Genomic DNA, 12,462 nt, shown 5'->3' with positions numbered 1-12,462 from the left:
AATCTAATTATCTCATGGCTCAAATACTCCCACTCATGTATTAGCATAATTTTAGCTCTCTCCCCTCAATGGGGTCTCTAAGGAGATGCTGCACACGTGTCCACTGTCGTGTCTGTCATCTGCACCCACTGTGAGGTCCAGCATCTCAGCTCTTCCTCCCCTGTCCTGATCCCTTCATCTCACCCTTGCTGGTGTCCACCATGGTTATGTCAACATCTAGGGGCTGTCTCAGATGTTCCCCACATGTCTAGTCCTCAAAGTACCAGAGGGAGGCTGAGGGGTAGAGAAGGATTTTCCCACTTTGAGCCATGCATCTTTTGAACCCCAAAGCAGCTATACTTGTGCTCAAGGTTTCTTGAATGGTCTCCTTCAGCTTCAGCCCTTGCCACTGCTCCCTGCAGTTGGATTCCAAACCAGTCCACAGGATAAGCTAAAAAAAAGATGTCTGATCTCCCATTCATCTCTTCTGGCCTTTTCTCTACCAAAAATCTTTTATCCTTCCCCAGTAAAAGAAGAAAAGCTTCCCTGCAAGAAAGGTAGACAAGCAGTGGTGGGGAGAACACCAACTAACCAATTAACTAACCAGTTGCCCTGAGTCAATTCTGACCCATGGCGACCCCATGTATTTCAGAGTAGAACTGTACTTCATAGGGTTTTCAATAGCTGTGATTTTTCAGAAGCCCATAGCCAGGCCTTTCTTCCAAGGGGCCTCTGGGTGGGTGGTACATTGGAATCACCAACCTTTTGGTCAGTAGCCGAGTTCTTAACCAGGAAGGCAGGGGTGGCTTATCTCCCAGGGGAAGTAGAGAAAAAACTCCATTTACATCAGCTTTGCAGGGTCAGATTTCATGGCTGAGAGACCAGTCCCATCATTGCCCCCATCTTTGGGGCATTGGGCACAGCCAGAGGAACTCTGGACTCTGCTGGTCCCAGGATGTGGTTTCCATGGAGTCACCCCACTGGGACCTGAGCAGGAAGGGCCTATGCCTTTTATCAATGCACTTCACTTAGCAGACACAGAAGCTCTCGACTCCAGCTCTTGCTGGAAACGACAAGATCATTCTGTGATGCCAGCACCCAGGTGGTCAGTTTGCTCTCTTTTTAGCATTCAGTATCCAACCTGTCCTTGGGCTTGGCTTCTGGCAAATGTGCAGAAAGACTACATACTTACAATCTCACGCAGATTCTTCCCCAAACCCTTCTACATCCATTGAAATGTAGGCTCTCACATTTCAAACAGAACCTACAGGCCTAGAGTTCAGTCCCTCTCATGCAAGGCTACCTCTCAGATGATCAGGCTGTCTGGTTGAGTACTTCCCACAACAGTAAGCTTGCTGCTTAATTAGGAAGTTCGTAGAATGGACTTTGCTTAATAGCGATGTCTTCCTGATATCTGCCTCCTTGTAATTTCTAACCAACTGGTTCTGCTCTCTGGTCCTCAGAAGAAAATATCCAATTCATTATCAATAGTCTTGCATTGAATGGAATTATTTCTTTTATAGAAAACAGATGCCTGGGGAGGTAAAATACTTATGAAACAAGCTACGTGTGGAGTTGGGTTAGAACTTAAGTGTCTTAATTTCCCAGACCACTCCTCCTTCCCTTACTCTGTTTCACAATCCTTGACAACCATTGTTGAGTACCTACTGTGTGCACTGGGTGGGTGATGGAGGCATGAGAGATCTTGACTTTCTCTGTAGAGAGTTATTGATTCCAGCCCAGCAGACACAAACATGCACACATATGATTCAAAGTACTTGCTAAGTCAGCAGACTGAGTGGCCTTATTTTCATCTAGGAAGATCAGCTTCTAGGAAAACCAGGCTTCTCCCTTACTTTCAGCTGCTCCCCAAGCACAGGCTGACAGGTACGAAAGGGAAAATGGTAGAGAAGCTTATCTTAAGAGCAGAGCATGAATTTTAAAGGAAGACCTAAAGAAGAGTTTGAAAATGATAGCTGTCAACACTGGGCTTGGAAAGACAGTGCAGAAAGCTCATGGGTGTGTGTGTGTGGTGGGAGGGAGTGATTGGAAGCCATGATGCTCACTGGGGGCCAAGATTAGTCATGTGGCAGCAGGGAAGCAGGGGGCAGGGCCAGGAGGGGTACCAGGATTGCACATCAGAAACACTGGGGTAGGAGCCCCCAAGACCCAAGCAAAAGCCTGGTCTCAGGAAAGGCAGCTCCAGTCATTTCCCAGGTGCCTTGTTCCTTCTTAAAGGCACAGTGCTCTGGTTCCAATGTCAAGCTGATTACTCAGCCATCAACATTCAGGCTTCATCTTCCCTTCCTTGGATGGTGGCATTTATTGCACTGAGTCATTTAGGCACATAGAGACCCAGACTCTGTGAGCATGTGGATGCAAATGCTGACATCCTCTCAGATGCTCAGAAGTAGAACATGCAGAGGCTTGGAGACCCAAACAGCGTTTACAGACAGGAAAAATTTGCCAAGTTCCACTTATTTGAAGGGGGATAGGAGAGGGGAACCATCACATCTGTGAAGGCTGCATTTGGCCTTCACATGGGAAGTTGTCAGTGAGTTAAAGGGTTGGAATCCTGGGTTCCCAGTGTGGATCTGGCAAAAGAAAGTTCCAAAGAAGATGAAGGAATTCTGATATACCTAAGTAATAGTGGGCTAAGAATTCTCAGACAAGTGAGAAATGGAACTTAGAGCCCAGAACCAGGGGAGAATGGAATTCGTGTACAACAGCTCAGGCACAAACAAGTCTTCCAGGGTGACTGCATGGATCCCTGGCGTGTATTGCTTGCTCACTTTCACGGGCCATCTGTCACAGGGCACAAGGGACAGTCCTGATGACTTAAAGGTTCAGTGCAGACAACAAATAGGATTTCAGAAGATAGAAATCAGAGATGATGGGTGGGAAGGTAGAGGGCTGAAATTCCAGCAAAGGTCACAGTGTGACGTAAGCCCTAGAAATGGGAAAGTAGAGGTCATGGTCAGAAGCAGGGAATGCCATAAAGCCTGATGTGGGTGTATTTGGCAAGGGTGGGGGGTTAAAATGGAAGAATGGAAAGGTAGTTTAAGGCCAGGGCTTAATGGACACCAAACAATTTGGATTTTATTCTGCAGGCAATGGGTTTGGAGACTATCTTGATATGACTGATTACTCTGGCAACAATGTAGGGGAAACTCAAGTCCAAAAAGACCATTTGGCAAGAGGTAATGGAGATCTTAACTAGAACAGAGATAATAGAGAATAAAAGATATGAAAGAAATTGTGGAGAAAGAATCAATGTTACTTGGTGATGGGTTAAATATGGGAAATAGGCAGGAAGGAGAAAGCTAAGGAGATCCTAAGTTTTAAGCTTGTGGGATGGGGAAGATAATAGTATAAACAGTGAATACACTAAATCAGAATGGGAAATATGGAAAGCAAAGGATGTTTACGGGAAGAGATGATAGCATCAGGTTTAAACAAACTGAAATTGATGTATAGGTGAGTCATCTGTGTATTGACATTCATTATTATTGTTGCTGCTGTTGTTAAATGCCATTGTGTCTGTTTCGACTCATAGCAACCCTATATACAACAGAACGAAACACTGCCTGGTTCTGCACCATCCTCACAATCATCGTTATGCTTGAGCCCATTGTTGCAGTCACTGTGTCAATCCATCTCATTAAAGGTCTGCCTCTTTTTCACTGACCCTCTACTTTACCAAGCATGATGTCCTTCTTTAGGGATTGATCCCTCCTGATAACATGTCCAAAGTATGAGATGTAGTCTTACCATCCTTCCTTCTAAGGAGCATTCTGGCTGTATTTCTTCCAAGACAGATTTGTTCATTCTTCTGGCAGTCCATGGTATATTCAATATTCTTTGCCAATACCATAATTCGAAGGCGTCAAGTCTTCTTCAGTCTTTCTTATTCACTGTCCAGCTTTTGTATGCATATGAGTCGATTGAAAGCACAATGGCTTGGGTCAGGCACACACTAGTCCTTAAAGTGACATCTTTGCTTTTGAACACTTTAAAGAGGTCTTTTGCAGCAGATTTGCCCAATGTAATGCATCATTTGATTTCTTGACCACTGCTTCCAAGAGTGTTGATTGTGGATCCAAGTAAAATTAAATCTTTGACAACTTAAATTCATTAGGTGGTGGGAAACATGAGCCTCTTGCAAAGGAGAGCTAGGAGACAGTCTCATCCAGGAGGTCTCAAAGTAATGGAGGAAGCTGATATTTAAAAGGAGAGGATGTAAAAGAATAAAAGAAGGCTTGAAAAACCAAATAAACAAAAAACAACCTTTTTGGGAGCCTGGGGAACATTCTTTCAGGGGACATCTAGGTCAATTGGCATAACAAAGTTTATTAAGAAAATCTTCTGCATCCTACTTTGATGAGTGGCATCTGGGGTCTTAAAGGCTAGTGAGTGGCTATCTAAGATGCATCAATTGGTCCCAACCACCTGGAGTAAAGGAGAATGAAGAACAGCAAAGACACAAGGAAAGTATCAGCCCAAGAGACAGAAAGGGCCACATAGACCAGAGACTTCATTAGCCTGAGACCAGAGGAACTAGATGGTGCCCAGCTACCACCAATAACCACCCTGACAGGGAACACAACAGACAGTCCCTGATGGAGCAGGAGAAACATGGGGTACAGAACTCAAACTGTAGTAAAAAGACCAGACTTAGTGGTCCGAGACTGGAGGAATCCCGGAAAGGATGGACCCCAGACTCTCTGTCAACCCAGAACTAAAACCAATTCCCGTGGCCAACTCTTCAGCAAAGATTGGACTGGACTGTGGGACATAAAATGATATTCGTGAAGAGTGTGCTTCTTAGCTCAAGTAGATACATGAGATTAAAAAGGCAGCTTCTGTCCGGAGGTGAGATGAGAAGGCAGAGAGGGTTAGGAGCTGGTTGAATGGACACCGGAAATCAGGGGTGGAAAGGAGGAATGTGCTGTCGAGTATAGAGAGAGCAATTAGGATCACATAACAATGTACGTATACATTTTTGTATGAGAAACTAACTTGAAATGTAAACTTTCACTTAAATGACAACAATAACAAAAAACAAACAACCCTTTCCTTCAAAGGAAGGAACAAAAGAATTAGTGGAGGAGATAGAGAAGGAGTGGTCGGCGAGTTGGAAGAGAATAGAAGTGCTATAGTGTGGCTGCCTAGGGAGGAGCTTTAGAAAGAGGGCCAAGATATTACTCAGGACTCTGATTGAAAGGAGTGAAAACCAGCTCTAACTTAAACATAAAGCAGAATTTATTGGCTTAATAATCAAACAGTGGGAAGGATAGTGATACTGACTGGAGCGACCTTTGTTTTTTATGGCCTTCTAGAATTTGTTGTTGTCAGCTGCCATCGAGTCAGCCTCCAACTCATGACAACACCATGCACAATGGAACAAAAAACACTGCCTGGTCCTGTGCCATCCCCCTGATCTGTTGTGGATTAGACTGTTGTGATCCATACGGGTTTTGTTTGTGCTTTTAAAAATTTTTTTACTGTGTTTTAGATGAAAATTTACAGTGCAAAATTAGTGTCTCATTCAAAAATTTATACATACATTGTTTTGAGACATTGGTTGCAATCCCCACAATGTGTCCACACTCTCCCCCTTTCCCTTTACACCTCGTGTCCATTCATCCAGGTTTCCTGTCTTTTCCTGCCTTCTCTTCTTTGCTTTTGGGCAGGTGCTGCCCATTTTGTCTCGTATTCTTGATTGAATTAAGAAGCACGTTCTTCACCTGTGTTATTGTTTTATAGGCTTGTCTAATCTTTGGCTGAAAGGTGGTCTTTAGGAGTGGTTTCAGTTTTAAGTTAGCAGGGTGTCCCGGGGCCATAGTTGCGGGTATTCCTCCAGTCTGTCAGACCAGTAAGTCTGGTCTTTGTGAATTTGATTTTTTCATTTAATTGTACTTTAGATGAAGGTTTACAAAGCAAATTAGTTTCTCATTAAACAATTAGTACACATTGTTTTGCGACATTGGTTGCTAACCCCACGACACGTCAACATTCTCCCCTTCTCGACCTTAGGTTCCCCATTACCAGCTTTCCTGTCCCCTCCTGCCTTCTCATCCTTGCCCCTGGGCTGGTGTGCCCATTTAGTCTCATTTTGTTTTACGGGCCTGTCTAATCTTTGGCTGAAGGGTGAATCTCAGCAGTGACTTCAGTACTCAGTTAAAAGGGTGTCCACGGTTCATCTCTCAGGGTTTCTGCAGTCTGTCAGACTAGTAAGTCTGGTATTTTTTTGTGAGTTAGAATTTTGTTCTACATTTATCTCCAGCTCTGTCCAGGACAGTCGTTTGTGATCCCTGTCAGAGCAGTCAGTGGTGGTAGCCAGGCACCATCTAGTTATGCTGGACTTAGTCTGGTGGAAGCTGTGGTAGTTGTGGTCCATTAGTCCCTTGGACTAATCTTTCCCTTTTGTCTTTGGTTTTCTTCATTCTCCCTTGCTCCAGATGGGATGGGACCAGTGGAGTATCTTAGATGGCTGCTCACAAGCTTTTAAGACCCCAGACTCTACCCACCAAAGTAAGATGCAGAACATTTTCTTTATAAACTATGTTATGCCAGTTGAGCTAGATGTCCCCCGAGACAATGATCCCCAGCCCTCAGCCCAGTAACTCGTTCCCTCAGGGAGTTTGGGTATGTCTGTGAAGCTTCTATGAGTTTGCCTAGGTCAAGTTGTGCTGACTTCCCCAGTACTGTGTATTAGTCTTACCCTTCACCAAAGTTACCACTTATGTATTTTCTGTTTAGTGTTTTTCCATCCCCATCCCTCACCTCCTTAGTAACCATCAAAAGATTGTTTCTTTCTGTGTGTCAACCTTTTCATGAGTTTTTATAATAGTGGTCTCACACAGTATTTGTCCTATTGTGACTCACTTATTTCACTCAGAATAATACCCTCCACTCCCAACCCACCTGGAGTAACGGAGAATGAAAAACACCACAGACACAAGGAAAGCATTAGCTCAAGAGACAGAAAGGGCCACATAAACTGGAGACTGCAACAGCCTGAGACCGAAGAACTAGATGGTGCCCGGCTACCACCAATGACTGCCCTGACAGGGAACACAACGGAGAATTCCTGTTGGAGCAGGAGAAAAGTAGGGTGCAGAACTCAAATTCTAGTGAAAAGACCAGACTTAATGGTCTGAAACTGGAGGAACCTCAGAGAGCATGGCTCCTGGACTCTCTGTCAACCCAGCACTAAAACCATTCCCGAGGCCAACTCTTCAGTCAAAGATTAGACTGGACTGTGGGACATAAAATGACACTCGTGAAGGATGTGCTTCTTAGCTCAAGTAGATACATGAGACTAAATAGGCAGCTCCTGTCCGGGGTGAGATGAGAAGGCAGAGAGGGTCAGGAGTTGGTTGAATGGACACGGGAAATCAGGGGTGGAAAGGAGGAATGTGCTGTTGCAGTATAGGGAGAGCAATTAGGGTCACATAACAATGTATGTATAAACTTTTGCATGAGAGACTAACTTGAATTGTAAACTTTCACTTAAAGACAATAAAACAAAATTAAAAAGAATAATGCCCTCCAAATTCATCCATGTTATGAGATGTTTAGCAGATCCATCATTGTTCTTTATTGTTGTGTAGTATTCCATTGTGTGTATCTGCCATAGTTTGTTTACCCATTCATCTGTTGATGGGCACTTAGGTTGTTTCCATTGTTTTGCTATTGTGAGTAATGCTGCAATGAAGATGGATGTGCATGTCTATTCGTGTGACGGCTCTTATTTCTCTAGGGTATATTTCTAGGAATGGGATTGCTGGATCATACGGTATTTCTATTTCTAGCTTTTTTTAAGGAAGTGCTATATCATTTTCCAAAATGGTTGTACCATTTTGCATTCCCACCAGCAGTGCATAAGAGTTTCATTCTCCCCACATCCTCTCCAATATTTGCTATCTTCTTTTTTTGATTCATGCCAGTAATGTCGGAGTGAGATGGTATCTCATTGCAGTTTTGATGTGCATTTCTCTAATGGTTAGTGAGCATTTTCTCAAATGTCTGTTAGCTACCTGAATGTCTTCTTTGATGAAGACTCTGTTCATATCTATTTCCATTTTTTAATTGGATTGTGTCTTTTTGTTGTAGGGATATTGGATTTTCCTATAGATTTTAGAGATTAGACCTTTGTTGGGTATGTCATAGTCAAATTTTTTCTTCCTGTCTGAAGGTTCTCTTTTTACTCTTTTGGTAAAGTCTTTTGATGAGCTAAGTATTTAATTTTTAGAAGATCCCAGTTACCAGCCTTATCTTCTGGTGTTTGTGTATTGTTAGTTATGGTTTGTATCCTGTTTGTATCATATATTAGGGCCTTCAGCATTGACTATTTTTTCTTCTATGATCTTTATAGTTTTTGGTTTTATATTTAGGTCTTTCATCCATTTTGAATTAGTTTTCGTGTATGGTGTGAGGAATGGGTCCTGTTTTGTTTTACAAGCCATTTTGAACCCAGAGGGCTGATGGCCATGACTTGGTCACCCGGGTCTCTGCCTACTCTGGGACTTGGGCAGTATAGATGATGGTAGATTAACTTCCCATCTGGTAACACAGGGATGCCTGGAACACCCCTGTGACTCTTTCTCAAATTCAGACACCAGAGACCTGCAGCTGTCAGCCAATTGAGTTGCTGGTGTCCTTAGTGGGCAACCCAGAATTTCCTGGCAGGGGCTTAAAAGAAGCCAGGCCTGGCCAGGAAAAAAATCAGCTGTGGGACGTAAGATTCCTCCTGAAAAAGGAAACTTGTCAGAAGTCCTACGAGATATCCTCTTAAATTGACTACCTTCAGAGAGAGGCTTTTGGGGTCCCTAAGAGACCATTTTCAGACTTGGTGCTGGGAAGTTCACCTCAGCCAACAGGAGCATCTGCAAAGGCTTGCCAGAGCCCTCCAAGGGCACATAACAAGGGTTGTGCTAACCTACTGTAGCTACCTGCTGGAGGTGTCTTGGAGATGATGACAGCAACCTAGTTCTGCTGAGGGTCCCTGGAGTGCTGTCCCCTCATCAGGGCATATGCTATTACTAATAGCCCTAAGGAGGGGGCTGTATCAGAGCTGAGCCCACTTCTACCATGGGGAGTGGGGGGCAGCTCCACAGCCGAGCGTGCCCATCTGAAGAGGGAGCCTGAGGTACTATGAGACGCGAAGCAGGCAGTAGGGACACGATCCATGCCCCCACCCTGCAGTCACTGTCCAGTCATAGTGAAGAGCATTCCAGGTTTATTTAAAGTCAAAATTTTTTTTCAAACACAAAATGTTTTTCCAATATTATGTGTTGCTCTAGATTTCAAATTTCAAAAGATTTTAAGTTTTGTGTGTTTTATCAAAGAAAGTGCCATTTGATGATGAATATAGTTATAAATCTTTATATAGCAAAACAAGCTCTTTGGGTCTTATTTGGGAGCAGAGAATACGTGGTGAGGCAGGGTAGGTGCCTTAGAATTTGTATCAAAGTCCATTTTCTGCTCTACCTCCCTGCCCCTCTTGTTTGCCTCCTCCTTTCCTGCTGGGAATATTCCAAGAGGACCATCCGTATCTCACAAACTAGACCTCAAGTATTTCCCTCTTCAATCCTTTAAAAAACTAAAAACCAAATCAGTTACTGTTGAGTCAATTCTGACCCATGGAAACTCCATATGTGTCAGAGTAGAACTGTGCTCCATAGGGTTTTCAATGGCTGATAGTCTTAAAGTAGATCACAAGGCCTTTCTTCCAAGCTGCCTCTGGGTAGGTTTAAACTGTCAACCTTTCAGTTACTTTTCAGTTGCACCACGCCGGGGCTCCTTCAATCCTTTAGCCAGGTTATGTAAATTCCCTGAAACATAGTTCCATTCAGGTCATCTCTTGTCAACAGGGCCCCTTAGCTTGTAAACACAGAGTTCCAAACTCTTGGTCATCTGTCTCCAACCTGTCTTTTCAGCCTAAAATCCAGCTATCACCCTACATGGTCCTTGTGCTACAATCAATCTTTTGTTCCCACATTTCTTATGGTTTCTTCTCCTTATACCAATCCTTTCCACCTGGAGTGGCTTCCTTAGCACCACCTTCTCAGAGCACCTCCTCCAGAAAGCCCTCCGGAGCCCTTAGTTGAAAGTGATATTTTGATCCTTTAGGTCCCCAGGAAGGCATGTGTGCCTCTCTCAGCACTTCCCACCTTTCTGCCTGCCTGGAGTCATTCTCATCCATGGTTTTCCCAAAGACTGTATCCTCCTCAAGGGCAGGACTTTGCTCGTTCGTTGTTGTAATTCCAGTGCCTGGCACACAGGAGGTACTTAATAAGAGTAGTGAACAAAGACACCTTCAGTTGTTCAGTGTGTTGCCCAGTGTCGCCCGCTCTGCCTTGCGGGAAGGAGTGCTAGGGCTGTATTTGCTTTGCAGCTGGCTAGGCCCGTGCTGCTGCTTAGCCCACTGAAAGGGGAATGCTTGCTTTGTTATTGGCAAGGGCGCTGCTGGCTAGCGTTCAGGCTGGGGCAGTCTCAGAGCACGCAGCTGCCTGCCCCCTCCAGAGACACAGGTATGAGTGGGCTCCCCTTGGTATCTGCCCAAGTGTTAGGAAGCCACAGCAGAAGGAGCCTTGAGAGCTGCAGCCCCGAGTCACCCACCCTGGTCCTGCCCTGAACCCCAGCCACCTGCCTAGCCTGGGGAGATCAAGACCCTGCCCACTTTCTCTCTCCTCCCTGGCAGGGTTTGGAGAATTGTTGCGGGCTTGCCAGTCCCATCTCTCTAAATTTTGGGGGGATTCTGGGGGGGTTCCCTCATAATTCAGTCTACAGCCTCAAGTGGTAGCCAGGTGTCAGGTCCACATTTCAGCACCTGCTCAGGGAAGCCTGGCTGCTTCCTCAGCTGTGAGAGTTGCTGCGCACCCCACTTCCTTATCAGACCTGATGGCAGGGATTGGGCTTCTCAATGAGAGGCTGAGAGCTGGAGCCAGTTCAGCTTTTCCTAAGCCCTCTGGGCTGCAAATGGACTCCTGACGGCCCCATATGCCCCATCCCCTTGCTTCTCCTCCCAGGTAACTCACCTGAACTCCACAATGTACATAAATGAGATAAAGTATGTAAAGAGCCTTCCATAATGCCTAAGTATAGTAGGTGCTTGGGAAATGGTAGTGTCCTTTTTCTTTTGGGTTCGTGCCGTGTTTTCCCTTTTTATCAGGAAAGAAAATGTTTTTGCAGAAGCCCCAAGCTCCTTATGTGTCTGTATTAGTTTCCCAATACTGCTGTAACAAATTATCACAAATTTAGTGGCTTAAAATAACACAAATGTATTATCTTACCGTTCTGGAGGTTAGAAGTTGAAATGAGTTCACTAGGTGAAAATAAGGGTGTTAACAGGGCTGCGTTCCTTCTGGAGGCTCTAGGGGAGAATCTGTTTTTTTACCTTTTTTTCTTCCAGAGGCTTCCCGTATTCTTGACTCGTGGTCCCCTCCTCCACCTTCAAAGCCAACAATAGCGGTGAACTCTTCCTCACATCACATAACATCACATCACTCTGACACTGAGTCTTTTGCCTCCTTCTTCCACATTTAAGAATCCTGCGATTAAATTGTGTCCACCTGGATAATGCTCGCTAATCTCCCTATTTAAAGTCAGCTGATTCCCAGCCTTAATTCCATGTGCAACCTTAATTCTCTTTTGCCATGTAACCTAACATATTCACAGGTTCCGAGGATTAGGATGTGGACATCTTTGGGGGTTATTATTCTGCCTACGTAGTTTGGATATGTGATTAGGAGGGATCAGTCCCTGGAGAAGGACATCATGCTTGGTAAAGTAGAGGGTCAGCGAAAAAGAGGAAGACCCTCAAGGAGTTGGAGTGACCCAGTGGTTGCAACAATGGGCTCAAGCATAACAATGATTGTGAGGATGGCACAGGACTGGGAAATGTTTTGGTCTGTTGTACATAGGGTTGTTATGAGTTGGAACCAACTCAACAGCACCTAACAACAATTCTGCCTACCACAGTGTCCTTGGCCAAACCAGATCTCATAGCCACCACCAGCTATAAGGTAGGTGGTAAAGTAAATCAATTAGCTGGCAAAAGAGAGCAGGATGGTCATGATTGACTTAGCTCAATCATGTTTTATCACCTAAACCTGGGCACTCGTTAAATCAAATCAGGGTCTTATTAGCAAGGAAGAGTAGGGAAGGAATGGTAATTGTTGGCCACTAACTGACTGCCAACAGGATGCAGCTGACTTAGGGTCTTCCTGAATTACACATCATATTTGCATTTTGTAATGAGATGGGCTGGAAATCACTGCTGATTTCTCTGACCCTCTGCCAATATTCCCTTCCTCACAGCCTGCCCCCATGCCCTCCATGTTCCAGAGGACTATAGCTTTGCCAGCCAGGGTTTCCTTCCCTCCCCTTCTCCTGGCCCCAGCCCTTCACAGGAGGAACCTTCCCCGACAAAATGGTTCTCTTGGCTTTTGCAATGGGCAAAGAGGGGCAGCATTA

Source organism: Trichechus manatus, unplaced genomic scaffold (genome assembly GCF_000243295.1).
Source record: "Trichechus manatus latirostris isolate Lorelei unplaced genomic scaffold, TriManLat1.0 scaffold00010, whole genome shotgun sequence".
Taxonomy (NCBI): Eukaryota; Metazoa; Chordata; class Mammalia; order Sirenia; family Trichechidae; genus Trichechus; species Trichechus manatus.
Note: the sequence above shows the minus strand (reverse complement) of the source record.